The sequence below is a fragment of the Phyllobates terribilis genome, unplaced genomic scaffold (genome assembly GCF_046119375.1).
Source record: "Phyllobates terribilis strain yellow unplaced genomic scaffold, ASM4611937v1 Scaffold_38__1_contigs__length_12584779, whole genome shotgun sequence".
NCBI lineage: Eukaryota > Metazoa > Chordata > Amphibia > Anura > Dendrobatidae > Phyllobates > Phyllobates terribilis.
This window is the reverse complement of record NW_027362798.1, coordinates 2,561,845-2,588,477: the sequence shown is the minus strand read 5'-3', so window position 1 is coordinate 2,588,477 and position 26,633 is coordinate 2,561,845. Positions and strand designations below refer to the sequence as shown.

General features: G+C 44.5%; 16 non-coding genes and 1 pseudogene across 16 annotated transcripts; all 17 read right to left on the bottom strand.

Annotated features, from left to right (window-relative positions):
* Positions 1–92: 92 nt before the first annotated feature.
* Positions 93–283, bottom strand: LOC141183017 (U2 spliceosomal RNA). Its single transcript, XR_012258034.1, has one exon. It is a non-coding gene; the product is annotated as a U2 spliceosomal RNA (small nuclear RNA).
* Positions 284–1,398: 1,115 nt separating this feature from the next.
* On the bottom strand, positions 1,399–1,589 carry LOC141183016 (U2 spliceosomal RNA). The gene has a single exon (XR_012258033.1). It is a non-coding gene; the product is annotated as a U2 spliceosomal RNA (small nuclear RNA).
* A 1,115-nt stretch (positions 1,590–2,704) lies between these two features.
* LOC141183015 (U2 spliceosomal RNA) lies at positions 2,705–2,895 on the bottom strand. The gene has a single exon (XR_012258032.1). It is a non-coding gene; the product is annotated as a U2 spliceosomal RNA (small nuclear RNA).
* A 1,115-nt stretch (positions 2,896–4,010) lies between these two features.
* On the bottom strand, positions 4,011–4,201 carry LOC141183013 (U2 spliceosomal RNA). Its single transcript, XR_012258030.1, has one exon. It is a non-coding gene; the product is annotated as a U2 spliceosomal RNA (small nuclear RNA).
* A 1,115-nt stretch (positions 4,202–5,316) lies between these two features.
* LOC141183012 (U2 spliceosomal RNA) lies at positions 5,317–5,507 on the bottom strand. Its single transcript, XR_012258029.1, has one exon. It is a non-coding gene; the product is annotated as a U2 spliceosomal RNA (small nuclear RNA).
* A 1,115-nt stretch (positions 5,508–6,622) lies between these two features.
* Positions 6,623–6,813, bottom strand: LOC141183011 (U2 spliceosomal RNA). The gene has a single exon (XR_012258028.1). It is a non-coding gene; the product is annotated as a U2 spliceosomal RNA (small nuclear RNA).
* Positions 6,814–7,928: 1,115 nt separating this feature from the next.
* On the bottom strand, positions 7,929–8,119 carry LOC141183010 (U2 spliceosomal RNA). The gene has a single exon (XR_012258027.1). It is a non-coding gene; the product is annotated as a U2 spliceosomal RNA (small nuclear RNA).
* Positions 8,120–9,234: 1,115 nt separating this feature from the next.
* On the bottom strand, positions 9,235–9,444 carry LOC141183391 (U2 spliceosomal RNA; annotated as a pseudogene).
* Positions 9,445–15,550: 6,106 nt separating this feature from the next.
* Positions 15,551–15,741, bottom strand: LOC141183009 (U2 spliceosomal RNA). Its single transcript, XR_012258026.1, has one exon. It is a non-coding gene; the product is annotated as a U2 spliceosomal RNA (small nuclear RNA).
* Positions 15,742–16,856: 1,115 nt separating this feature from the next.
* Positions 16,857–17,047, bottom strand: LOC141183007 (U2 spliceosomal RNA). Its single transcript, XR_012258025.1, has one exon. It is a non-coding gene; the product is annotated as a U2 spliceosomal RNA (small nuclear RNA).
* Positions 17,048–18,162: 1,115 nt separating this feature from the next.
* On the bottom strand, positions 18,163–18,353 carry LOC141183197 (U2 spliceosomal RNA). The gene has a single exon (XR_012258197.1). It is a non-coding gene; the product is annotated as a U2 spliceosomal RNA (small nuclear RNA).
* A 1,115-nt stretch (positions 18,354–19,468) lies between these two features.
* On the bottom strand, positions 19,469–19,659 carry LOC141183006 (U2 spliceosomal RNA). Its single transcript, XR_012258024.1, has one exon. It is a non-coding gene; the product is annotated as a U2 spliceosomal RNA (small nuclear RNA).
* Positions 19,660–20,774: 1,115 nt separating this feature from the next.
* Positions 20,775–20,965, bottom strand: LOC141183005 (U2 spliceosomal RNA). The gene has a single exon (XR_012258023.1). It is a non-coding gene; the product is annotated as a U2 spliceosomal RNA (small nuclear RNA).
* A 1,115-nt stretch (positions 20,966–22,080) lies between these two features.
* Positions 22,081–22,271, bottom strand: LOC141183196 (U2 spliceosomal RNA). The gene has a single exon (XR_012258196.1). It is a non-coding gene; the product is annotated as a U2 spliceosomal RNA (small nuclear RNA).
* Positions 22,272–23,386: 1,115 nt separating this feature from the next.
* LOC141183004 (U2 spliceosomal RNA) lies at positions 23,387–23,577 on the bottom strand. The gene has a single exon (XR_012258022.1). It is a non-coding gene; the product is annotated as a U2 spliceosomal RNA (small nuclear RNA).
* Positions 23,578–24,692: 1,115 nt separating this feature from the next.
* On the bottom strand, positions 24,693–24,883 carry LOC141183003 (U2 spliceosomal RNA). Its single transcript, XR_012258021.1, has one exon. It is a non-coding gene; the product is annotated as a U2 spliceosomal RNA (small nuclear RNA).
* Positions 24,884–25,998: 1,115 nt separating this feature from the next.
* Positions 25,999–26,189, bottom strand: LOC141183001 (U2 spliceosomal RNA). Its single transcript, XR_012258019.1, has one exon. It is a non-coding gene; the product is annotated as a U2 spliceosomal RNA (small nuclear RNA).
* Between the last annotated feature and the right edge of the window lie 444 nt (positions 26,190–26,633).

Below are 26,633 nucleotides of genomic sequence, written 5' to 3'. Positions count from 1 at the left end.
GCCAAAGAGTCCATCCCAAAATCCGACAAACAAGCAAAATGAACAAAAAACATTGAATTCAATTCTTTCTGATTTTAGAAACTGCATTAAAGAAGGGGTGCACCGGTCCTGGAGATACTGCAATACCAGGTCAATGCGTGGAGTGGACAGAGCAAGCTCTTTTTCCATCTCCCTGTTCTAAAAATCCATTTAATATATGGTCCCCAGATAGGGGACGTATCAGATATTAAACTGATAAGAACAGATACTACACTTGATCTTAGCCAAAAGGCCGAGAAGCGATAACCAGAATTGGTTTCAAACTACGGAGCCACCCAAGGATCCTGAAAAGTCCATTTGTGGAGATGAGCTCCTGGACTCCCGTTAAGAAGACATGTTGTCAACCTCTAGATCCCTTACATGCCTGCACTTTTCGGCTTGCTGCTGCTGCAATCCACGCGTTTTAGATCTGCATAACTCCACCTCTTTAAACACAGCACCTTCACCCCCTGCTGTTCCCACCCGCCTCAACACCGTTGGAAGGGAGGAGAACCAATTAAGGCGGGGGGTGGGGTGGAACGAGCAGCTGTCTACCCTTAGCAGGAGGGCTCCTGATTACATACCTCTCCTGCTGCTGCTGCTGCTGGCTGTCCAGCAGCAGACTGAAGGTGGCTGCTGCTGTGCACAGGTATATAAAGGCTCAGAGCCTATTATGACACGCGCAGCCAGCGTTCCATTGCCACATTCCATCTACTGCAGGCAGGATACCTGGCTGGCTGAATGTCGCTGAGAAGCTCACAGAGACCGCCATAAGCAACAGTTTAACAGAATGCCACAGACTAATCAACCAAACTTTTTGGGTTGGGTTCTCTTTTATAGTCTGCAGGCATTAAATGAAAGAAGTCAGTGTTCCAGCAGAAGGAGACAACGTTTCAGAAAAGGCATTGTAGCAAACCAAAAAAGAAATTTTAAGCGCAGCAGAGTAACCAGCGCACATACCTGTTAGCTCAGGTGAGTTTAAAAGGCTGCTGTTGATAACAAGGGCATTTGCTAAATAGATGGTGTGTGTGCAACAATATACTGAAAGGTCAATTATATTGTGCAGCTTATCTCACCACCTGTAGTTATTTAGGTGAAAGCTCCAAAATGCTTGCCTAATATGTCTGTTTATCCAAAAGGAAGTAAAAAGGGAGAGCTAGAAAGATAGCATTGCATCACATTACATGGCAATGCAATGCACAGTTGCTGAAGTTGAACCAAAATGAGCTTGTAATCTGGCTTCTGCAACTTTGAACATGAAAAATCCAATGAGGAGAAGAAAAGCAAAGCCAAAGAGTCCATCCCAAAATCCGACAAACAAGCAAAATGAACAAAAAACATTGAATTCAATTCTTTCTGATTTTAGAAACTGCATTAAAGAAGGGGTGCACCGGTCCTGGAGATACTGCAATACCAGGTCAATGCGTGGAGTGGACAGAGCAAGCTCTTTTTCCATCTCCCTGTTCTAAAAATCCATTTAATATATGGTCCCCAGATAGGGGACGTATCAGATATTAAACTGATAAGAACAGATACTACACTTGATCTTAGCCAAAAGGCCGAGAAGCGATAACCAGAATTGGTTTCAAACTACGGAGCCACCCAAGGATCCTGAAAAGTCCATTTGTGGAGATGAGCTCCTGGACTCCCGTTAAGAAGACATGTTGTCAACCTCTAGATCCCTTACATGCCTGCACTTTTCGGCTTGCTGCTGCTGCAATCCACGCGTTTTAGATCTGCATAACTCCACCTCTTTAAACACAGCACCTTCACCCCCTGCTGTTCCCACCCGCCTCAACACCGTTGGAAGGGAGGAGAACCAATTAAGGCGGGGGGTGGGGTGGAACGAGCAGCTGTCTACCCTTAGCAGGAGGGCTCCTGATTACATACCTCTCCTGCTGCTGCTGCTGCTGGCTGTCCAGCAGCAGACTGAAGGTGGCTGCTGCTGTGCACAGGTATATAAAGGCTCAGAGCCTATTATGACACGCGCAGCCAGCGTTCCATTGCCACATTCCATCTACTGCAGGCAGGATACCTGGCTGGCTGAATGTCGCTGAGAAGCTCACAGAGACCGCCATAAGCAACAGTTTAACAGAATGCCACAGACTAATCAACCAAACTTTTTGGGTTGGGTTCTCTTTTATAGTCTGCAGGCATTAAATGAAAGAAGTCAGTGTTCCAGCAGAAGGAGACAACGTTTCAGAAAAGGCATTGTAGCAAACCAAAAAAGAAATTTTAAGCGCAGCAGAGTAACCAGCGCACATACCTGTTAGCTCAGGTGAGTTTAAAAGGCTGCTGTTGATAACAAGGGCATTTGCTAAATAGATGGTGTGTGTGCAACAATATACTGAAAGGTCAATTATATTGTGCAGCTTATCTCACCACCTGTAGTTATTTAGGTGAAAGCTCCAAAATGCTTGCCTAATATGTCTGTTTATCCAAAAGGAAGTAAAAAGGGAGAGCTAGAAAGATAGCATTGCATCACATTACATGGCAATGCAATGCACAGTTGCTGAAGTTGAACCAAAATGAGCTTGTAATCTGGCTTCTGCAACTTTGAACATGAAAAATCCAATGAGGAGAAGAAAAGCAAAGCCAAAGAGTCCATCCCAAAATCCGACAAACAAGCAAAATGAACAAAAAACATTGAATTCAATTCTTTCTGATTTTAGAAACTGCATTAAAGAAGGGGTGCACCGGTCCTGGAGATACTGCAATACCAGGTCAATGCGTGGAGTGGACAGAGCAAGCTCTTTTTCCATCTCCCTGTTCTAAAAATCCATTTAATATATGGTCCCCAGATAGGGGACGTATCAGATATTAAACTGATAAGAACAGATACTACACTTGATCTTAGCCAAAAGGCCGAGAAGCGATAACCAGAATTGGTTTCAAACTACGGAGCCACCCAAGGATCCTGAAAAGTCCATTTGTGGAGATGAGCTCCTGGACTCCCGTTAAGAAGACATGTTGTCAACCTCTAGATCCCTTACATGCCTGCACTTTTCGGCTTGCTGCTGCTGCAATCCACGCGTTTTAGATCTGCATAACTCCACCTCTTTAAACACAGCACCTTCACCCCCTGCTGTTCCCACCCGCCTCAACACCGTTGGAAGGGAGGAGAACCAATTAAGGCGGGGGGTGGGGTGGAACGAGCAGCTGTCTACCCTTAGCAGGAGGGCTCCTGATTACATACCTCTCCTGCTGCTGCTGCTGCTGGCTGTCCAGCAGCAGACTGAAGGTGGCTGCTGCTGTGCACAGGTATATAAAGGCTCAGAGCCTATTATGACACGCGCAGCCAGCGTTCCATTGCCACATTCCATCTACTGCAGGCAGGATACCTGGCTGGCTGAATGTCGCTGAGAAGCTCACAGAGACCGCCATAAGCAACAGTTTAACAGAATGCCACAGACTAATCAACCAAACTTTTTGGGTTGGGTTCTCTTTTATAGTCTGCAGGCATTAAATGAAAGAAGTCAGTGTTCCAGCAGAAGGAGACAACGTTTCAGAAAAGGCATTGTAGCAAACCAAAAAAGAAATTTTAAGCGCAGCAGAGTAACCAGCGCACATACCTGTTAGCTCAGGTGAGTTTAAAAGGCTGCTGTTGATAACAAGGGCATTTGCTAAATAGATGGTGTGTGTGCAACAATATACTGAAAGGTCAATTATATTGTGCAGCTTATCTCACCACCTGTAGTTATTTAGGTGAAAGCTCCAAAATGCTTGCCTAATATGTCTGTTTATCCAAAAGGAAGTAAAAAGGGAGAGCTAGAAAGATAGCATTGCATCACATTACATGGCAATGCAATGCACAGTTGCTGAAGTTGAACCAAAATGAGCTTGTAATCTGGCTTCTGCAACTTTGAACATGAAAAATCCAACGAGGAGAAGAAAAGCAAAGCCAAAGAGTCCATCCCAAAATCCGACAAACAAGCAAAATGAACAAAAAACATTGAATTCAATTCTTTCTGATTTTAGAAACTGCATTAAAGAAGGGGTGCACCGGTCCTGGAGATACTGCAATACCAGGTCAATGCGTGGAGTGGACAGAGCAAGCTCTTTTTCCATCTCCCTGTTCTAAAAATCCATTTAATATATGGTCCCCAGATAGGGGACGTATCAGATATTAAACTGATAAGAACAGATACTACACTTGATCTTAGCCAAAAGGCCGAGAAGCGATAACCAGAATTGGTTTCAAACTACGGAGCCACCCAAGGATCCTGAAAAGTCCATTTGTGGAGATGAGCTCCTGGACTCCCGTTAAGAAGACATGTTGTCAACCTCTAGATCCCTTACATGCCTGCACTTTTCGGCTTGCTGCTGCTGCAATCCACGCGTTTTAGATCTGCATAACTCCACCTCTTTAAACACAGCACCTTCACCCCCTGCTGTTCCCACCCGCCTCAACACCGTTGGAAGGGAGGAGAACCAATTAAGGCGGGGGGTGGGGTGGAACGAGCAGCTGTCTACCCTTAGCAGGAGGGCTCCTGATTACATACCTCTCCTGCTGCTGCTGCTGCTGGCTGTCCAGCAGCAGACTGAAGGTGGCTGCTGCTGTGCACAGGTATATAAAGGCTCAGAGCCTATTATGACACGCGCAGCCAGCGTTCCATTGCCACATTCCATCTACTGCAGGCAGGATACCTGGCTGGCTGAATGTCGCTGAGAAGCTCACAGAGACCGCCATAAGCAACAGTTTAACAGAATGCCACAGACTAATCAACCAAACTTTTTGGGTTGGGTTCTCTTTTATAGTCTGCAGGCATTAAATGAAAGAAGTCAGTGTTCCAGCAGAAGGAGACAACGTTTCAGAAAAGGCATTGTAGCAAACCAAAAAAGAAATTTTAAGCGCAGCAGAGTAACCAGCGCACATACCTGTTAGCTCAGGTGAGTTTAAAAGGCTGCTGTTGATAACAAGGGCATTTGCTAAATAGATGGTGTGTGTGCAACAATATACTGAAAGGTCAATTATATTGTGCAGCTTATCTCACCACCTGTAGTTATTTAGGTGAAAGCTCCAAAATGCTTGCCTAATATGTCTGTTTATCCAAAAGGAAGTAAAAAGGGAGAGCTAGAAAGATAGCATTGCATCACATTACATGGCAATGCAATGCACAGTTGCTGAAGTTGAACCAAAATGAGCTTGTAATCTGGCTTCTGCAACTTTGAACATGAAAAATCCAATGAGGAGAAGAAAAGCAAAGCCAAAGAGTCCATCCCAAAATCCGACAAACAAGCAAAATGAACAAAAAACATTGAATTCAATTCTTTCTGATTTTAGAAACTGCATTAAAGAAGGGGTGCACCGGTCCTGGAGATACTGCAATACCAGGTCAATGCGTGGAGTGGACAGAGCAAGCTCTTTTTCCATCTCCCTGTTCTAAAAATCCATTTAATATATGGTCCCCAGATAGGGGACGTATCAGATATTAAACTGATAAGAACAGATACTACACTTGATCTTAGCCAAAAGGCCGAGAAGCGATAACCAGAATTGGTTTCAAACTACGGAGCCACCCAAGGATCCTGAAAAGTCCATTTGTGGAGATGAGCTCCTGGACTCCCGTTAAGAAGACATGTTGTCAACCTCTAGATCCCTTACATGCCTGCACTTTTCGGCTTGCTGCTGCTGCAATCCACGCGTTTTAGATCTGCATAACTCCACCTCTTTAAACACAGCACCTTCACCCCCTGCTGTTCCCACCCGCCTCAACACCGTTGGAAGGGAGGAGAACCAATTAAGGCGGGGGGTGGGGTGGAACGAGCAGCTGTCTACCCTTAGCAGGAGGGCTCCTGATTACATACCTCTCCTGCTGCTGCTGCTGCTGGCTGTCCAGCAGCAGACTGAAGGTGGCTGCTGCTGTGCACAGGTATATAAAGGCTCAGAGCCTATTATGACACGCGCAGCCAGCGTTCCATTGCCACATTCCATCTACTGCAGGCAGGATACCTGGCTGGCTGAATGTCGCTGAGAAGCTCACAGAGACCGCCATAAGCAACAGTTTAACAGAATGCCACAGACTAATCAACCAAACTTTTTGGGTTGGGTTCTCTTTTATAGTCTGCAGGCATTAAATGAAAGAAGTCAGTGTTCCAGCAGAAGGAGACAACGTTTCAGAAAAGGCATTGTAGCAAACCAAAAAAGAAATTTTAAGCGCAGCAGAGTAACCAGCGCACATACCTGTTAGCTCAGGTGAGTTTAAAAGGCTGCTGTTGATAACAAGGGCATTTGCTAAATAGATGGTGTGTGTGCAACAATATACTGAAAGGTCAATTATATTGTGCAGCTTATCTCACCACCTGTAGTTATTTAGGTGAAAGCTCCAAAATGCTTGCCTAATATGTCTGTTTATCCAAAAGGAAGTAAAAAGGGAGAGCTAGAAAGATAGCATTGCATCACATTACATGGCAATGCAATGCACAGTTGCTGAAGTTGAACCAAAATGAGCTTGTAATCTGGCTTCTGCAACTTTGAACATGAAAAATCCAATGAGGAGAAGAAAAGCAAAGCCAAAGAGTCCATCCCAAAATCCGACAAACAAGCAAAATGAACAAAAAACATTGAATTCAATTCTTTCTGATTTTAGAAACTGCATTAAAGAAGGGGTGCACCGGTCCTGGAGATACTGCAATACCAGGTCAATGCGTGGAGTGGACAGAGCAAGCTCTTTTTCCATCTCCCTGTTCTAAAAATCCATTTAATATATGGTCCCCAGATAGGGGACGTATCAGATATTAAACTGATAAGAACAGATACTACACTTGATCTTAGCCAAAAGGCCGAGAAGCGATAACCAGAATTGGTTTCAAACTACGGAGCCACCCAAGGATCCTGAAAAGTCCATTTGTGGAGATGAGCTCCTGGACTCCCGTTAAGAAGACATGTTGTCAACCTCTAGATCCCTTACATGCCTGCACTTTTCGGCTTGCTGCTGCTGCAATCCACGCGTTTTAGATCTGCATAACTCCACCTCTTTAAACACAGCACCTTCACCCCCTGCTGTTCCCACCCGCCTCAACACCGTTGGAAGGGAGGAGAACCAATTAAGGCGGGGGGTGGGGTGGAACGAGCAGCTGTCTACCCTTAGCAGGAGGGCTCCTGATTACATACCTCTCCTGCTGCTGCTGCTGCTGGCTGTCCAGCAGCAGACTGAAGGTGGCTGCTGCTGTGCACAGGTATATAAAGGCTCAGAGCCTATTATGACACGCGCAGCCAGCGTTCCATTGCCACATTCCATCTACTGCAGGCAGGATACCTGGCTGGCTGAATGTCGCTGAGAAGCTCACAGAGACCGCCATAAGCAACAGTTTAACAGAATGCCACAGACTAATCAACCAAACTTTTTGGGTTGGGTTCTCTTTTATAGTCTGCAGGCATTAAATGAAAGAAGTCAGTGTTCCAGCAGAAGGAGACAACGTTTCAGAAAAGGCATTGTAGCAAACCAAAAAAGAAATTTTAAGCGCAGCAGAGTAACCAGCGCACATACCTGTTAGCTCAGGTGAGTTTAAAAGGCTGCTGTTGATAACAAGGGCATTTGCTAAATAGATGGTGTGTGTGCAACAATATACTGAAAGGTCAATTATATTGTGCAGCTTATCTCACCACCTGTAGTTATTTAGGTGAAAGCTCCAAAATGCTTGCCTAATATGTCTGTTTATCCAAAAGGAAGTAAAAAGGGAGAGCTAGAAAGATAGCATTGCATCACATTACATGGCAATGCAATGCACAGTTGCTGAAGTTGAACCAAAATGAGCTTGTAATCTGGCTTCTGCAACTTTGAACATGAAAAATCCAATGAGGAGAAGAAAAGCAAAGCCAAAGAGTCCATCCCAAAATCCGACAAACAAGCAAAATGAACAAAAAACATTGAATTCAATTCTTTCTGATTTTAGAAACTGCATTAAAGAAGGGGTGCACCGGTCCTGGAGATACTGCAATACCAGGTCAATGCGTGGAGTGGACAGAGCAAGCTCTTTTTCCATCTCCCTGTTCTAAAAATCCATTTAATATATGGTCCCCAGATAGGGGACGTATCAGATATTAAACTGATAAGAACAGATACTACACTTGATCTTAGCCAAAAGGCCGAGAAGCGATAACCAGAATTGGTTTCAAACTACGGAGCCACCCAAGGATCCTGAAAAGTCCATTTGTGGAGATGAGCTCCTGGACTCCCGTTAAGAAGACATGTTGTCAACCTCTAGATCCCTTACATGCCTGCACTTTTCGGCTTGCTGCTGCTGCAATCCACGCGTTTTAGATCTGCATAACTCCACCTCTTTAAACACAGCACCTTCACCCCCTGCTGTTCCCACCCGCCTCAACACCGTTGGAAGGGAGGAGAACCAATTAAGGCGGGGGGTGGGGTGGAACGAGCAGCTGTCTACCCTTAGCAGGAGGGCTCCTGATTACATACCTCTCCTGCTGCTGCTGCTGCTGGCTGTCCAGCAGCAGACTGAAGGTGGCTGCTGCTGTGCACAGGTATATAAAGGCTCAGAGCCTATTATGACACGCGCAGCCAGCGTTCCATTGCCACATTCCATCTACTGCAGGCAGGATACCTGGCTGGCTGAATGTCGCTGAGAAGCTCACAGAGACCGCCATAAGCAACAGTTTAACAGAATGCCACAGACTAATCAACCAAACTTTTTGGGTTGGGTTCTCTTTTATAGTCTGCAGGCATTAAATGAAAGAAGTCAGTGTTCCAGCAGAAGGAGACAACGTTTCAGAAAAGGCATTGTAGCAAACCAAAAAAGAAATTTTAAGCGCAGCAGAGTAACCAGCACACATACCTGTTAGCTCAGGTGAGTTTAAAAGGCTGCTGTTGATAACAAGGGCATTTGCTAAATAGATGGTGTGTGTGCAACAATATACTGAAAGGTCAATTATATTGTGCAGCTTATCTCACCACCTGTAGTTATTTAGGTGAAAGCTCCAAAATGCTTGCCTAATATGTCTGTTTATCCAAAAGGAAGTAAAAAGGGAGAGCTAGAAAGATAGCATTGCATCACATTACATGGCAATGCAATGCACAGTTGCTGAAGTTGAACCAAAATGAGCTTGTAATCTGGCTTCTGCAACTTTGAACATGAAAAATCCAATGAGGAGAAGAAAAGCAAAGCCAAAGAGTCCATCCCAAAATCCGACAAACAAGCAAAATGAACAAAAAACATTGAATTCAATTCTTTCTGATTTTAGAAACTGCATTAAAGAAGGGGTGCACCGGTCCTGGAGATACTGCAATACCAGGTCAATGCGTGGAGTGGACAGAGCAAGCTCTTTTTCCATCTCCCTGTTCTAAAAATCCATTTAATATATGGTCCCCAGATAGGGGACGTATCAGATATTAAACTGATAAGAACAGATTTTTTTTTTTTTTTTTTTTTTTAAACCATTCAGTTTAGCTTTTTAGCAAACAGTATGAATTTCTCCAAAATTTGCTACTTAAAACTTCTCATCATCATGGTTCTATTTATTCAGCAGTAGTATAAGACGAAATATAATCACAAGGGAACATCCTTTATGTAACACAAATGCAGAAACTTCAAGGAATCACAAAGAAAAAAATCACTGGTATTTGATAAGGTAATGCCACTTTTTAAATTTCCAAATCCCTTCGGCATCTGTGCCACCACCGCCTCTGCTGTCCAACTTATATATCAGGTATAGTCTTGAAAGAATAAGTCTAACACATTCATTCACTGATAAAGATTTCCTCTTGAAAAGTCCAAGGTTCCTTGCATCCCACAAACTCTCCATCACACAAGCCATTATCAACCATAAAATTCTATCTTTAGACCGACTACACGCACCAATTCCAAACATCGCCACACGCCAATCCACAAAATTCACTTCTGCTAAACCCTTACACAATCCACCTACACACTTCCACACACTGTACGCGTACTCACAATCCCACATAACATGCCTCACAGTCTCACAACCACCACATCCCACTCTCGGACACACATCTGTTCTTATCAACTCTCTTTTCTTCTGCACTTCTCTCACAGGTAAAATATTATGTAAAGTCATCCACACAACATCCTTCTGTTTGTTTGACATCCCATACGTATCTAACTTCTTCCATGCATCTGAAACCTCATTCCCTCTCAGCCCAACAATATTACACTCTACCTCATTTGCACTCATTCTTTTCACCACATTCTTGGTCATTCTAAAATCATTCATTCCCACACTCAACAAATCATGCTTTCTCACAAATTTCTCAATCACCTCATACCAAACAGGACACTTAAAGGCCACAGGCACACTCGCATCTCTCTTCCTCCAGCATAACCCATACAACATCCATCCAGCAGAATAATTAGCCATAAAAGCACCTTTATTGCCTTTACCCAGCAAAATAACCACAGTCTTAATATAATTAAGGCCTAAAAAAACTTCAATATTGGGAAAGGCCAGCCCACCATGCTGACAAGCCTTAAAAAGGCTCTCCCGCTTCAACTTCTCCATCTTACTACACCACAGGAATGTGAATACCAACTTCTCTATTCTCTTAATTTTCCTGTAAGGAGAAGGAAAAACAGTCGCCACATAAAGCAGGATAGGGAGAATCACTGCTTTGATAATTAACACCTTACCACGCAGAGTCAATTCTCTCATTCGCCAAAAATTCAATTTACGTTCAACCCGCATATCACACTCTTCCCAACTTTCATTCCCTTTTAAGTTATCATTAAATAATACGCCCAAAATCTTGATTGCACCCTCTTCACACTTTACACCATCCATACGAATACTACTATCTCCAAAACATTTAAAACTACATTTATTCCAATTTACCCTAAAACCAGACGCACCAACAAAAAAATCCAAAAGCAATTTAATTCTACTCAAAGAAGCCATACTTTCACTCACAACCACAACATCATCCATATAACCTAACACTTTCACATGCTTACCACCACTACCAGGCACCAACAAACCTCTCATCATTTTATCCCGTCTAATCAAACATAACAATGGTTCTATTACACATACAAATAAGACGGGGGACATAGGACACCCCTGCCTTACTCCTGACCTAATCTTCACTTTGTCACACAGCCACCCATTAACCAAGAACTCACTTGACACACAATCATACAATGATTTTACACAATTCACAAATTCTCTAGGAAACCCCATTCTTTCCAGTACTTTAAACAAAAACACATGCGAAACCCTGTCAAACGCCTTCTCAAAATCAATAGCTAAAGTCATACATTTCTGCTTTCTATCCTTGCAATCCCCAATCATATCTCTCAACAATAACAAGTTATCACTCATACTTCTTCCAGGCACTGCACATACTTGGTCCTCCTCCACAACACTACCAATCACTTCACGCATACGATTTGCCAGTAACTTACTGTAGACCTTATAATCCGAATTCAGCAGTGTTATTGGTCTCCAGTTTTCCAAACGTTTCCTCTCACCCTTTTTATACACAAGCACAACCACTCCTTCTTTCATTGATTCACACAACCTACCATTCACCCACATATACTTACATACCTCAGTCAAATCTGTTCCCAAAACTTCCCATGCTTTCACATACAACTCTACAGGTATACCATCTTTCCCAGGAGTCTTACTCTTTTTAGCACTCCACACCACATTCTTCACTTCATCCAGAACTACATCCTCACACAATAGATCACGCTCCTCAGAATCAAGTTTTTTCTCCACACCATTCAGAACATATGACACAAGCCCAGAGTCAATCCATTTCTCATCATACAACTTGCTATAAAACCTATTCACTTCTTTCAGCACATCCTCACCCATACAGTTGGTTCCACTTTCATTCACAACTTCATTCATATCAGTCTTCCTACCATTCATTTTTTTAAAAAAGAACCTCGTACACTTCTCATTTTTCTCCAGGTGCTCAATTTTAGTACGATATATAATTTCCTTTCCTTTCTCATCCAACACACGCTTCAATTCATTCTTAGCCTCAGTAAGTTGATCAGACATCTCCAAACCACTTGCAACACACTTTCTCAACCAGTCAATCCGTCTATTAAGGTCATTAAACCTATTCCTATATCTGGCAGCTTTTCTATAGCCCCACTTTTTGAAGAAAGTTTTAAATTGCACTTTCACCCAGTCCCACCAGTCAAGAACACACACAAAATCCTTCTTACGCATTCTCCATCTTTCATACTTTACATTAAACTCATTCATCACCTCATCATCCTCTAACAGCCTTGCATTCAACTTCCATACCCCACCGCCATACACTTGGTCACCATTCGCACAAAACACGCCTCTCAAACATTCATGGTCCGAAAAAGGTACCTTTTGTTGAGAAAAATCCAAACATACCATATTTTTAGAAAATAACATTAAATCAATTCTGGAATGAATCTCTCCACGGTCAGCATGGTATGTCGGCGGTGGTGGCATGCCAAGAACAACAACTGCTGCATCTAAAAAGGAAAAATCACAAATTAAATGGGACAATTTCTTTCCTGTTATGTCACACTTTCCTTCTGTGACACAATTAACGTCCCCAACAAAAATAGTGGGAGATTTCCCTGGAAGAAAAAAACTTAATTTTTCAAGAAGAGCAAGCCGCTCTTCCTTCCCTGTAGGGCAATATAAATTAATAATTCTGACCCGCCACCCTCTATAACTCAAAAATGCAATTAAACATCGGCCCACCTCCACCACAATATAACTATCAATAGAGATTTCTTTATTCCCAACTAATATCCCCACCCCATCATTTTTATTATGATTAGACCCTGACCAGATATGCTGTCCGTAAGGCCAGTCTTTGTCACAAGGAGCATCCTGAATCCCACACTCCTGAAGGCAAAAAACATCAGCACCTAAATGTTTCAGGTAGTCCAGAACAGTTGTTCTTCTGATTTTAGATCTGATCTGCCTTACATTTAGGGACACTACATCCCAACCAGATTGGCAAGACATTAATTAATGAAAAGAAATACATGACTCAATGTTGATCACACCATACTCATCCATTATCATCAGACTGGGAAAGCACCCCAAAGGTGTTGATGCTCTCAGGGATGCCAAGGTAAGGAGCATCAGGGGAGAAGACATCCTGCGGGTAAATGCGGTCACTTGCAGGACTGTCGCACCCTCCGCTGGCAGGTGAGTACTCTCGTCTGGGTTTTTTATTGGCCAGTTCAGGAGTATCATCATCATCAAAAGACCTCCCAGAAGTAAAGTCTCCTTGGCCACCATCCCTGGCCACCTCTTCGTCTGTAGCACCCCAGGACAATGCAGGGGTTCGAGCTAGAGACACATCCATGTCACCCTCACCACATATTTCGGACTGATGAGGGAGGTCCACATCCAACTCGGAGATCTCCATACCTGGCCCAGCAGGGGCCGGAGGGTCCAACAGGTTCTGGGCCTCACCCACCAGATCTTCAACCTCAGGGGGCTCCGTCTCAGCATTGATCTCTGCAGTAGTCACCTGTGGGGTAACAGCAGGGACAGTAGGCTTACCTTTGGTCACTTCGGAGAAGGACCTAGGCTTGACTTTAGCCTTACAATCCCGAATCACATGTCCTTCCTCCCCGCAGGCATCACATACCACCGGGTTGGAACAATCCTTCGCCAGATGACCGTACTTGTTGCACTTTCTACAGTTTGGCAATTGCTTGCAGAAATCCTGGATATGCCCGAACATGTTGCATCTCCTGCAGAACAATGGCGCCTCGGGAAAAAACAGATATCCAGAGTCTCTTCCAATTGTAAAGTTCAGGGGAGGATAGTGAATACCTCCAGGACCATGAGGGTCTATCCCAAACCTCACAAAGTATTTATACTTCCCAGTCCACAGCCCTTCTCCATTTAAGATTTTATGGGAGAATTGCACAAAAATGCAGTGTCTTCTCAGGAATGCAGTGATATCATCCCGGGAGATAAAGGGGTTGTGCATGAATATTACCACCGGGATATCCCCCTTAGAGTAGAGTACAGTGAAGATAAGTCCATCCAGCTGAGGGTGCTCTGAAAGGACTTGAAGAGTTTTGAAAAGGTTTTGGCAAGCCGCCATAGAAGAAAGCACCAAGACGTACCTATGCTCCCTTCTGAACTCCTGCAAACAGATGATCTCCGACTTCTGGATCTTCAGGATTTCATAGAAAATGGCGTTGACCAGGTATGACAACGAGAAATGGTCCTTCTTCTCCTCAGAGACGTCGATACGGAAAGCATTCTTGACCCGGGGATCCCCGGTCCCAGCAAAACGAAGCTTGACACCCATGGTCGCTTCAGGAATCGCCTTCTCGTTTCCTCCTCACTCTCCCCCTATAGCAGCATCCAGCTTAAGCCACCGAAGTGGCGATGCTGGAAGGCCGAGGGCTAGTACACAAGGAACCTCTTGTCCAAACACTAGGTCTGAGCCAAAAGGCCGAGAAGCGATAACCAGAATTGGTTTCAAACTACGGAGCCACCCAAGGATCCTGAAAAGTTCATTTGTGGAGATGAGCTCCTGGACTCCCGTTAAGAAGACATGTTGTCAACCTCTAGATCCCTTACATGCCTGCACTTTTCGGCTTGCTGCTGCTGCAATCCACGCGTTTTAGATCTGCATAACTCCACCTCTTTAAACACAGCACCTTCACCCCCTGCTGTTCCCACCCGCCTCAACACCGTTGGAAGGGAGGAGAACCAATTAAGGCGGGGGGTGGGGTGGAGCGAGCAGCTGTCTACCCTTAGCAGGAGGGCTCCTGATTACATACCTCTCCTGCTGCTGCTGCTGCTGGCTGTCCAGCAGCAGACTGAAGGTGGCTGCTGCTGTGCACAGGTATATAAAGGCTCAGAGCTTATTATGACACGCGCAGCCAGCGTTCCATTGCCACATTCCATCTACTGCAGGCAGGATACCTGGCTGGCTGAATGTCGCTGAGAAGCTCACAGAGACCGCCATAAGCAACAGTTTAACAGAATGCCACAGACTAATCAACCAAACTTTTTGGGTTGGGTTCTCTTTTATAGTCTGCAGGCATTAAATGAAAGAAGTCAGTGTTCCAGCAGAGGGAGACAACGTTTCAGAAAAGGCATTGTAGCAAACCAAAAAAGAAATTTTAAGCGCAGCAGAGTAACCAGCGCACATACCTGTTAGCTCAGGTGAGTTTAAAAGGCTGCTGTTGATAACAAGGGCATTTGCTAAATAGATGGTGTGTGTGCAACAATATACTGAAAGGTCAATTATATTGTGCAGCTTATCTCACCACCTGTAGTTATTTAGGTGAAAGCTCCAAAATGCTTGCCTAATATGTCTGTTTATCCAAAAGGAAGTAAAAAGGGAGAGCTAGAAAGATAGCATTGCATCACATTACATGGCAATGCAATGCACAGTTGCTGAAGTTGAACCAAAATGAGCTTGTAATCTGGCTTCTGCAACTTTGAACATGAAAAATCCAATGAGGAGAAGAAAAGCAAAGCCAAAGAGTCCATCCCAAAATCCGACAAACAAGCAAAATGAACAAAAAACATTGAATTCAATTCTTTCTGATTTTAGAAACTGCATTAAAGAAGGGGTGCACCGGTCCTGGAGATACTGCAATACCAGGTCAATGCGTGGAGTGGACAGAGCAAGCTCTTTTTCCATCTCCCTGTTCTAAAAATCCATTTAATATATGGTCCCCAGATAGGGGACGTATCAGATATTAAACTGATAAGAACAGATACTACACTTGATCTTAGCCAAAAGGCCGAGAAGCGATAACCAGAATTGGTTTCAAACTACGGAGCCACCCAAGGATCCTGAAAAGTCCATTTGTGGAGATGAGCTCCTGGACTCCCGTTAAGAAGACATGTTGTCAACCTCTAGATCCCTTACATGCCTGCACTTTTCGGCTTGCTGCTGCTGCAATCCACGCGTTTTAGATCTGCATAACTCCACCTCTTTAAACACAGCACCTTCACCCCCTGCTGTTCCCACCCGCCTCAACACCGTTGGAAGGGAGGAGAACCAATTAAGGCGGGGGGTGGGGTGGAACGAGCAGCTGTCTACCCTTAGCAGGAGGGCTCCTGATTACATACCTCTCCTGCTGCTGCTGCTGCTGGCTGTCCAGCAGCAGACTGAAGGTGGCTGCTGCTGTGCACAGGTATATAAAGGCTCAGAGCCTATTATGACACGCGCAGCCAGCGTTCCATTGCCACATTCCATCTACTGCAGGCAGGATACCTGGCTGGCTGAATGTCGCTGAGAAGCTCACAGAGACCGCCATAAGCAACAGTTTAACAGAATGCCACAGACTAATCAACCAAACTTTTTGGGTTGGGTTCTCTTTTATAGTCTGCAGGCATTAAATGAAAGAAGTCAGTGTTCCAGCAGAGGGAGACAACGTTTCAGAAAAGGCATTGTAGCAAACCAAAAAAGAAATTTTAAGCGCAGCAGAGTAACCAGCGCACATACCTGTTAGCTCAGGTGAGTTTAAAAGGCTGCTGTTGATAACAAGGGCATTTGCTAAATAGATGGTGTGTGTGCAACAATATACTGAAAGGTCAATTATATTGTGCAGCTTATCTCACCACCTGTAGTTATTTAGGTGAAAGCTCCAAAATGCTTGCCTAATATGTCTGTTTATCCAAAAGGAAGTAAAAAGGGAGAGCTAGAAAGATAGCATTGCATCACATTACATGGCAATGCAATGCACAGTTGCTGAAGTTGAACCAAAATGAGCTTGTAATCTGGCTTCTGCAACTTTGAACATGAAAAATCCAATGAGGAGAAGAAAAGCAAAGCCAAAGAGTCAATCCCAAAATCCGACAAACAAGCAAAATGAACAAAAAACATTGAATTCAATTCTTTCTGATTTTAGAAACTGCATTAAAGAAGGGGTGCACCGGTCCTGGAGATACTGCAATACCAGGTCAATGCGTGGAGTGGACAGAGCAAGCTCTTTTTCCATCTCCCTGTTCTAAAAATCCATTTAATATATGGTCCCCAGATAGGGGACGTATCAGATATTAAACTGATAAGAACAGATACTACACTTGATCTTAGCCAAAAGGCCGAGAAGCGATAACCAGAATTGGTTTCAAACTACGGAGCCACCCAAGGATCCTGAAAAGTCCATTTGTGGAGATGAGCTCCTGGACTCCCGTTAAGAAGACATGTTGTCAACCTCTAGATCCCTTACATGCCTGCACTTTTCGGCTTGCTGCTGCTGCAATCCACGCGTTTTAGATCTGCATAACTCCACCTCTTTAAACACAGCACCTTCACCCCCTGCTGTTCCCACCCGCCTCAACACCGTTGGAAGGGAGGAGAACCAATTAAGGCGGGGGGTGGGGTGGAACGAGCAGCTGTCTACCCTTAGCAGGAGGGCTCCTGATTACATACCTCTCCTGCTGCTGCTGCTGCTGGCTGTCCAGCAGCAGACTGAAGGTGGCTGCTGCTGTGCACAGGTATATAAAGGCTCAGAGCCTATTATGACACGCGCAGCCAGCGTTCCATTGCCACATTCCATCTACTGCAGGCAGGATACCTGGCTGGCTGAATGTCGCTGAGAAGCTCACAGAGACCGCCATAAGCAACAGTTTAACAGAATGCCACAGACTAATCAACCAAACTTTTTGGGTTGGGTTCTCTTTTATAGTCTGCAGGCATTAAATGAAAGAAGTCAGTGTTCCAGCAGAGGGAGACAACGTTTCAGAAAAGGCATTGTAGCAAACCAAAAAAGAAATTTTAAGCGCAGCAGAGTAACCAGCGCACATACCTGTTAGCTCAGGTGAGTTTAAAAGGCTGCTGTTGATAACAAGGGCATTTGCTAAATAGATGGTGTGTGTGCAACAATATACTGAAAGGTCAATTATATTGTGCAGCTTATCTCACCACCTGTAGTTATTTAGGTGAAAGCTCCAAAATGCTTGCCTAATATGTCTGTTTATCCAAAAGGAAGTAAAAAGGGAGAGCTAGAAAGATAGCATTGCATCACATTACATGGCAATGCAATGCACAGTTGCTGAAGTTGAACCAAAATGAGCTTGTAATCTGGCTTCTGCAACTTTGAACATGAAAAATCCAATGAGGAGAAGAAAAGCAAAGCCAAAGAGTCCATCCCAAAATCCGACAAACAAGCAAAATGAACAAAAAACATTGAATTCAATTCTTTCTGATTTTAGAAACTGCATTAAAGAAGGGGTGCACCGGTCCTGGAGATACTGCAATACCAGGTCAATGCGTGGAGTGGACAGAGCAAGCTCTTTTTCCATCTCCCTGTTCTAAAAATCCATTTAATATATGGTCCCCAGATAGGGGACGTATCAGATATAAAACTGATAAGAACAGATACTACACTTGATCTTAGCCAAAAGGCCGAGAAGCGATAACCAGAATTGGTTTCAAACTACGGAGCCACCCAAGGATCCTGAAAAGTCCATTTGTGGAGATGAGCTCCTGGACTCCCGTTAAGAAGACATGTTGTCAACCTCTAGATCCCTTACATGCCTGCACTTTTCGGCTTGCTGCTGCTGCAATCCACGCGTTTTAGATCTGCATAACTCCACCTCTTTAAACACAGCACCTTCACCCCCTGCTGTTCCCACCCGCCTCAACACCGTTGGAAGGGAGGAGAACCAATTAAGGCGGGGGGTGGGGTGGAACGAGCAGCTGTCTACCCTTAGCAGGAGGGCTCCTGATTACATACCTCTCCTGCTGCTGCTGCTGCTGGCTGTCCAGCAGCAGACTGAAGGTGGCTGCTGCTGTGCACAGGTATATAAAGGCTCAGAGCCTATTTTGACACGCGCAGCCAGCGTTCCATTGCCACATTCCATCTACTGCAGGCAGGATACCTGGCTGGCTGAATGTCGCTGAGAAGCTCACAGAGACCGCCATAAGCAACAGTTTAACAGAATGCCACAGACTAATCAACCAAACTTTTTGGGTTGGGTTCTCTTTTATAGTCTGCAGGCATTAAATGAAAGAAGTCAGTGTTCCAGCAGAGGGAGACAACGTTTCAGAAAAGGCATTGTAGCAAACCAAAAAAGAAATTTTAAGCGCAGCAGAGTAACCAGCGCACATACCTGTTAGCTCAGGTGAGTTTAAAAGGCTGCTGTTGATAACAAGGGCATTTGCTAAATAGATGGTGTGTGTGCAACAATATACTGAAAGGTCAATTATATTGTGCAGCTTATCTCACCACCTGTAGTTATTTAGGTGAAAGCTCCAAAATGCTTGCCTAATATGTCTGTTTATCCAAAAGGAAGTAAAAAGGGAGAGCTAGAAAGATAGCATTGCATCACATTACATGGCAATGCAATGCACAGTTGCTGAAGTTGAACCAAAATGAGCTTGTAATCTGGCTTCTGCAACTTTGAACATGAAAAATCCAATGAGGAGAAGAAAAGCAAAGCCAAAGAGTCCATCCCAAAATCCGACAAACAAGCAAAATGAACAAAAAACATTGAATTCAATTCTTTCTGATTTTAGAAACTGCATTAAAGAAGGGGTGCACCGGTCCTGGAGATACTGCAATACCAGGTCAATGCGTGGAGTGGACAGAGCAAGCTCTTTTTCCATCTCCCTGTTCTAAAAATCCATTTAATATATGGTCCCCAGATAGGGGACGTATCAGATATTAAACTGATAAGAACAGATACTACACTTGATCTTAGCCAAAAGGCCGAGAAGCGATAACCAGAATTGGTTTCAAACTACGGAGCCACCCAAGGATCCTGAAAAGTCCATTTGTGGAGATGAGCTCCTGGACTCCCGTTAAGAAGACATGTTGTCAACCTCTAGATCCCTTACATGCCTGCACTTTTCGGCTTGCTGCTGCTGCAATCCACGCGTTTTAGATCTGCATAACTCCACCTCTTTAAACACAGCACCTTCACCCCCTGCTGTTCCCACCCGCCTCAACACCGTTGGAAGGGAGGAGAACCAATTAAGGCGGGGGGTGGGGTGGAACGAGCAGCTGTCTACCCTTAGCAGGAGGGCTCCTGATTACATACCTCTCCTGCTGCTGCTGCTGCTGGCTGTCCAGCAGCAGACTGAAGGTGGCTGCTGCTGTGCACAGGTATATAAAGGCTCAGAGCCTATTATGACACGCGCAGCCAGCGTTCCATTGCCACATTCCATCTACTGCAGGCAGGATACCTGGCTGGCTGAATGTCGCTGAGAAGCTCACAGAGACCGCCATAAGCAACAGTTTAACAGAATGCCACAGACTAATCAACCAAACTTTTTGGGTTGGGTTCTCTTTTATAGTCTGCAGGCATTAAATGAAAGAAGTCAGTGTTCCAGCAGAGGGAGACAACGTTTCAGAAAAGGCATTGTAGCAAACCAAAAAAGAAATTTTAAGCGCAGCAGAGTAACCAGCGCACATACCTGTTAGCTCAGGTGAGTTTAAAAGGCTGCTGTTGATAACAAGGGCATTTGCTAAATAGATGGTGTGTGTGCAACAATATACTGAAAGGTCAATTATATTGTGCAGCTTATCTCACCACCTGTAGTTATTTAGGTGAAAGCTCCAAAATGCTTGCCTAATATGTCTGTTTATCCAAAAGGAAGTAAAAAGGGAGAGCTAGAAAGATAGCATTGCATCACATTACATGGCAATGCAATGCACAGTTGCTGAAGTTGAACCAAAATGAGCTTGTAATCTGGCTTCTGCAACTTTGAACATGAAAAATCCAATGAGGAGAAGAAAAGCAAAGCCAAAGAGTCCATCCCAAAATCCGACAAACAAGCAAAATGAACAAAAAACATTGAATTCAATTCTTTCTGATTTTAGAAACTGCATTAAAGAAGGGGTGCACCGGTCCTGGAGATACTGCAATACCAGGTCAATGCGTGGAGTGGACAGAGCAAGCTCTTTTTCCATCTCCCTGTTCTAAAAATCCATTTAATATATGGTCCCCAGATAGGGGACGTATCAGATATTAAACTGATAAGAACAGATACTACACTTGATCTTAGCCAAAAGGCCGAGAAGCGATAACCAGAATTGGTTTCAAACTACGGAGCCACCCAAGGATCCTGAAAAGTCCATTTGTGGAGATGAGCTCCTGGACTCCCGTTAAGAAGACATGTTGTCAACCTCTAGATCCCTTACATGCCTGCACTTTTCGGCTTGCTGCTGCTGCAATCCACGCGTTTTAGATCTGCATAACTCCACCTCTTTAAACACAGCACCTTCACCCCCTGCTGTTCCCACCCGCCTCAACACCGTTGGAAGGGAGGAGAACCAATTAAGGCGGGGGGTGGGGTGGAACGAGCAGCTGTCTACCCTTAGCAGGAGGGCTCCTGATTACATACCTCTCCTGCTGCTGCTGCTGCTGGCTGTCCAGCAGCAGACTGAAGGTGGCTGCTGCTGTGCACAGGTATATAAAGGCTCAGAGCCTATTATGACACGCGCAGCCAGCGTTCCATTGCCACATTCCATCTACTGCAGGCAGGATACCTGGCTGGCTGAATGTCGCTGAGAAGCTCACAGAGACCGCCATAAGCAACAGTTTAACAGAATGCCACAGACTAATCAACCAAACTTTTTGGGTTGGGTTCTCTTTTATAGTCTGCAGGCATTAAATGAAAGAAGTCAGTGTTCCAGCAGAGGGAGACAACGTTTCAGAAAAGGCATTGTAGCAAACCAAAAAAGAAATTTTAAGCGCAGCAGAGTAACCAGCGCACATACCTGTTAGCTCAGGTGAGTTTAAAAGGCTGCTGTTGATAACAAGGGCATTTGCTAAATAGATGGTGTGTGTGCAACAATATACTGAAAGGTCAATTATATTGTGCAGCTTATCTCACCACCTGTAGTTATTTAGGTGAAAGCTCCAAAATGCTTGCCTAATATGTCTGTTTATCCAAAAGGAAGTAAAAAGGGAGAGCTAGAAAGATAGCATTGCATCACATTACATGGCAATGCAATGCACAGTTGCTGAAGTTGAACCAAAATGAGCTTGTAATCTGGCTTCTGCAACTTTGAACATGAAAAATCCAATGAGGAGAAGAAAAGCAAAGCCAAAGAGTCCATCCCAAAATCCGACAAACAAGCAAAATGAACAAAAAACATTGAATTCAATTCTTTCTGATTTTAGAAACTGCATTAAAGAAGGGGTGCACCGGTCCTGGAGATACTGCAATACCAGGTCAATGCGTGGAGTGGACAGAGCAAGCTCTTTTTCCATCTCCCTGTTCTAAAAATCCATTTAATATATGGTCCCCAGATAGGGGACGTATCAGATATAAAACTGATAAGAACAGATACTACACTTGATCTTAGCCAAAAGGCCGAGAAGCGATAACCAGAATTGGTTTCAAACTACGGAGCCACCCAAGGATCCTGAAAAGTCCATTTGTGGAGATGAGCTCCTGGACTCCCGTTAAGAAGACATGTTGTCAACCTCTAGATCCCTTACATGCCTGCACTTTTCGGCTTGCTGCTGCTGCAATCCACGCGTTTTAGATCTGCATAACTCCACCTCTTTAAACACAGCACCTTCACCCCCTGCTGTTCCCACCCGCCTCAACACCGTTGGAAGGGAGGAGAACCAATTAAGGCGGGGGGTGGGGTGGAACGAGCAGCTGTCTACCCTTAGCAGGAGGGCTCCTGATTACATACCTCTCCTGCTGCTGCTGCTGCTGGCTGTCCAGCAGCAGACTGAAGGTGGCTGCTGCTGTGCACAGGTATATAAAGGCTCAGAGCCTATTTTGACACGCGCAGCCAGCGTTCCATTGCCACATTCCATCTACTGCAGGCAGGATACCTGGCTGGCTGAATGTCGCTGAGAAGCTCACAGAGACCGCCATAAGCAACAGTTTAACAGAATGCCACAGACTAATCAACCAAACTTTTTGGGTTGGGTTCTCTTTTATAGTCTGCAGGCATTAAATGAAAGAAGTCAGTGTTCCAGCAGAGGGAGACAACGTTTCAGAAAAGGCATTGTAGCAAACCAAAAAAGAAATTTTAAGCGCAGCAGAGTAACCAGCGCACATACCTGTTAGCTCAGGTGAGTTTAAAAGGCTGCTGTTGATAACAAGGGCATTTGCTAAATAGATGGTGTGTGTGCAACAATATACTGAAAGGTCAATTATATTGTGCAGCTTATCTCACCACCTGTAGTTATTTAGGTGAAAGCTCCAAAATGCTTGCCTAATATGTCTGTTTATCCAAAAGGAAGTAAAAAGGGAGAGCTAGAAAGATAGCATTGCATCACATTACATGGCAATGCAATGCACAGTTGCTGAAGTTGAACCAAAATGAGCTTGTAATCTGGCTTCTGCAACTTTGAACATGAAAAATCCAATGAGGAGAAGAAAAGCAAAGCCAAAGAGTCCATCCCAAAATCCGACAAACAAGCAAAATGAACAAAAAACATTGAATTCAATTCTTTCTGATTTTAGAAACTGCATTAAAGAAGGGGTGCACCGGTCCTGGAGATACTGCAATACCAGGTCAATGCGTGGAGTGGACAGAGCAAGCTCTTTTTCCATCTCCCTGTTCTAAAAATCCATTTAATATATGGTCCCCAGATAGGGGACGTATCAGATATTAAACTGATAAGAACAGATACTACACTTGATCTTAGCCAAAAGGCCGAGAAGCGATAACCAGAATTGGTTTCAAACTACGGAGCCACCCAAGGATCCTGAAAAGTCCATTTGTGGAGATGAGCTCCTGGACTCCCGTTAAGAAGACATGTTGTCAACCTCTAGATCCCTTACATGCCTGCACTTTTCGGCTTGCTGCTGCTGCAATCCACGCGTTTTAGATCTGCATAACTCCACCTCTTTAAACACAGCACCTTCACCCCCTGCTGTTCCCACCCGCCTCAACACCGTTGGAAGGGAGGAGAACCAATTAAGGCGGGGGGTGGGGTGGAACGAGCAGCTGTCTACCCTTAGCAGGAGGGCTCCTGATTACATACCTCTCCTGCTGCTGCTGCTGCTGGCTGTCCAGCAGCAGACTGAAGGTGGCTGCTGCTGTGCACAGGTATATAAAGGCTCAGAGCCTATTATGACACGCGCAGCCAGCGTTCCATTGCCACATTCCATCTACTGCAGGCAGGATACCTGGCTGGCTGAATGTCGCTGAGAAGCTCACAGAGACCGCCATAAGCAACAGTTTAACAGAATGCCACAGACTAATCAACCAAACTTTTTGGGTTGGGTTCTCTTTTATAGTCTGCAGGCATTAAATGAAAGAAGTCAGTGTTCCAGCAGAGGGAGACAACGTTTCAGAAAAGGCATTGTAGCAAACCAAAAAAGAAATTTTAAGCGCAGCAGAGTAACCAGCGCACATACCTGTTAGCTCAGGTGAGTTTAAAAGGCTGCTGTTGATAACAAGGGCATTTGCTAAATAGATGGTGTGTGTGCAACAATATACTGAAAGGTCAATTATATTGTGCAGCTTATCTCACCACCTGTAGTTATTTAGGTGAAAGCTCCAAAATGCTTGCCTAATATGTCTGTTTATCCAAAAGGAAGTAAAAAGGGAGAGCTAGAAAGATAGCATTGCATCACATTACATGGCAATGCAATGCACAGTTGCTGAAGTTGAACCAAAATGAGCTTGTAATCTGGCTTCTGCAACTTTGAACATGAAAAATCCAATGAGGAGAAGAAAAGCAAAGCCAAAGAGTCCATCCCAAAATCCGACAAACAAGCAAAATGAACAAAAAACATTGAATTCAATTCTTTCTGATTTTAGAAACTGCATTAAAGAAGGGGTGCACCGGTCCTGGAGATACTGCAATACCAGGTCAATGCGTGGAGTGGACAGAGCAAGCTCTTTTTCCATCTCCCTGTTCTAAAAATCCATTTAATATATGGTCCCCAGATAGGGGACGTATCAGATATTAAACTGATAAGAACAGATACTACACTTGATCTTAGCCAAAAGGCCGAGAAGCGATAACCAGAATTGGTTTCAAACTACGGAGCCACCCAAGGATCCTGAAAAGTTCATTTGTGGAGATGAGCTCCTGGACTCCCGTTAAGAAGACATGTTGTCAACCTCTAGATCCCTTACATGCCTGCACTTTTCGGCTTGCTGCTGCTGCAATCCACGCGTTTTAGATCTGCATAACTCCACCTCTTTAAACACAGCACCTTCACCCCCTGCTGTTCCCACCCGCCTCAACACCGTTGGAAGGGAGGAGAACCAATTAAGGCGGGGGGTGGGGTGGAACGAGCAGCTGTCTACCCTTAGCAGGAGGGCTCCTGATTACATACCTCTCCTGCTGCTGCTGCTGCTGGCTGTCCAGCAGCAGACTGAAGGTGGCTGCTGCTGTGCACAGGTATATAAAGGCTCAGAGCCTATTATGACACGCGCAGCCAGCGTTCCATTGCCACATTCCATCTACTGCAGGCAGGATACCTGGCTGGCTGAATGTCGCTGAGAAGCTCACAGAGACCGCCATAAGCAACAGTTTAACAGAATGCCACAGACTAATCAACCAAACTTTTTGGGTTGGGTTCTCTTTTATAGTCTGCAGGCATTAAATGAAAGAAGTCAGTGTTCCAGCAGAGGGAGACAACGTTTCAGAAAAGGCATTGTAGCAAACCAAAAAAGAAATTTTAAGCGCAGCAGAGTAACCAGCGCACATACCTGTTAGCTCAGGTGAGTTTAAAAGGCTGCTGTTGATAACAAGGGCATTTGCTAAATAGATGGTGTGTGTGCAACAATATACTGAAAGGTCAATTATATTGTGCAGCTTATCTCACCACCTGTAGTTATTTAGGTGAAAGCTCCAAAATGCTTGCCTAATATGTCTGTTTATCCAAAAGGAAGTAAAAAGGGAGAGCTAGAAAGATAGCATTGCATCACATTACATGGCAATGCAATGCACAGTTGCTGAAGTTGAACCAAAATGAGCTTGTAATCTGGCTTCTGCAACTTTGAACATGAAAAATCCAATGAGGAGAAGAAAAGCAAAGCCAAAGAGTCCATCCCAAAATCCGACAAACAAGCAAAATGAACAAAAAACATTGAATTCAATTCTTTCTGATTTTAGAAACTGCATTAAAGAAGGGGTGCACCGGTCCTGGAGATACTGCAATACCAGGTCAATGCGTGGAGTGGACAGAGCAAGCTCTTTTTCCATCTCCCTGTTCTAAAAATCCATTTAATATATGGTCCCCAGATAGGGGACGTATCAGATATTAAACTGATAAGAACAGATACTACACTTGATCTTAGCCAAAAGGCCGAGAAGCGATAACCAGAATTGGTTTCAAACTACGGAGCCACCCAAGGATCCTGAAAAGTCCATTTGTGGAGATGAGCTCCTGGACTCCCGTTAAGAAGACATGTTGTCAACCTCTAGATCCCTTACATGCCTGCACTTTTCGGCTTGCTGCTGCTGCAATCCACGCGTTTTAGATCTGCATAACTCCACCTCTTTAAACACAGCACCTTCACCCCCTGCTGTTCCCACCCGCCTCAACACCGTTGGAAGGGAGGAGAACCAATTAAGGCGGGGGGTGGGGTGGAACGAGCAGCTGTCTACCCTTAGCAGGAGGGCTCCTGATTACATACCTCTCCTGCTGCTGCTGCTGCTGGCTGTCCAGCAGCAGACTGAAGGTGGCTGCTGCTGTGCACAGGTATATAAAGGCTCAGAGCCTATTATGACACGCGCAGCCAGCGTTCCATTGCCACATTCC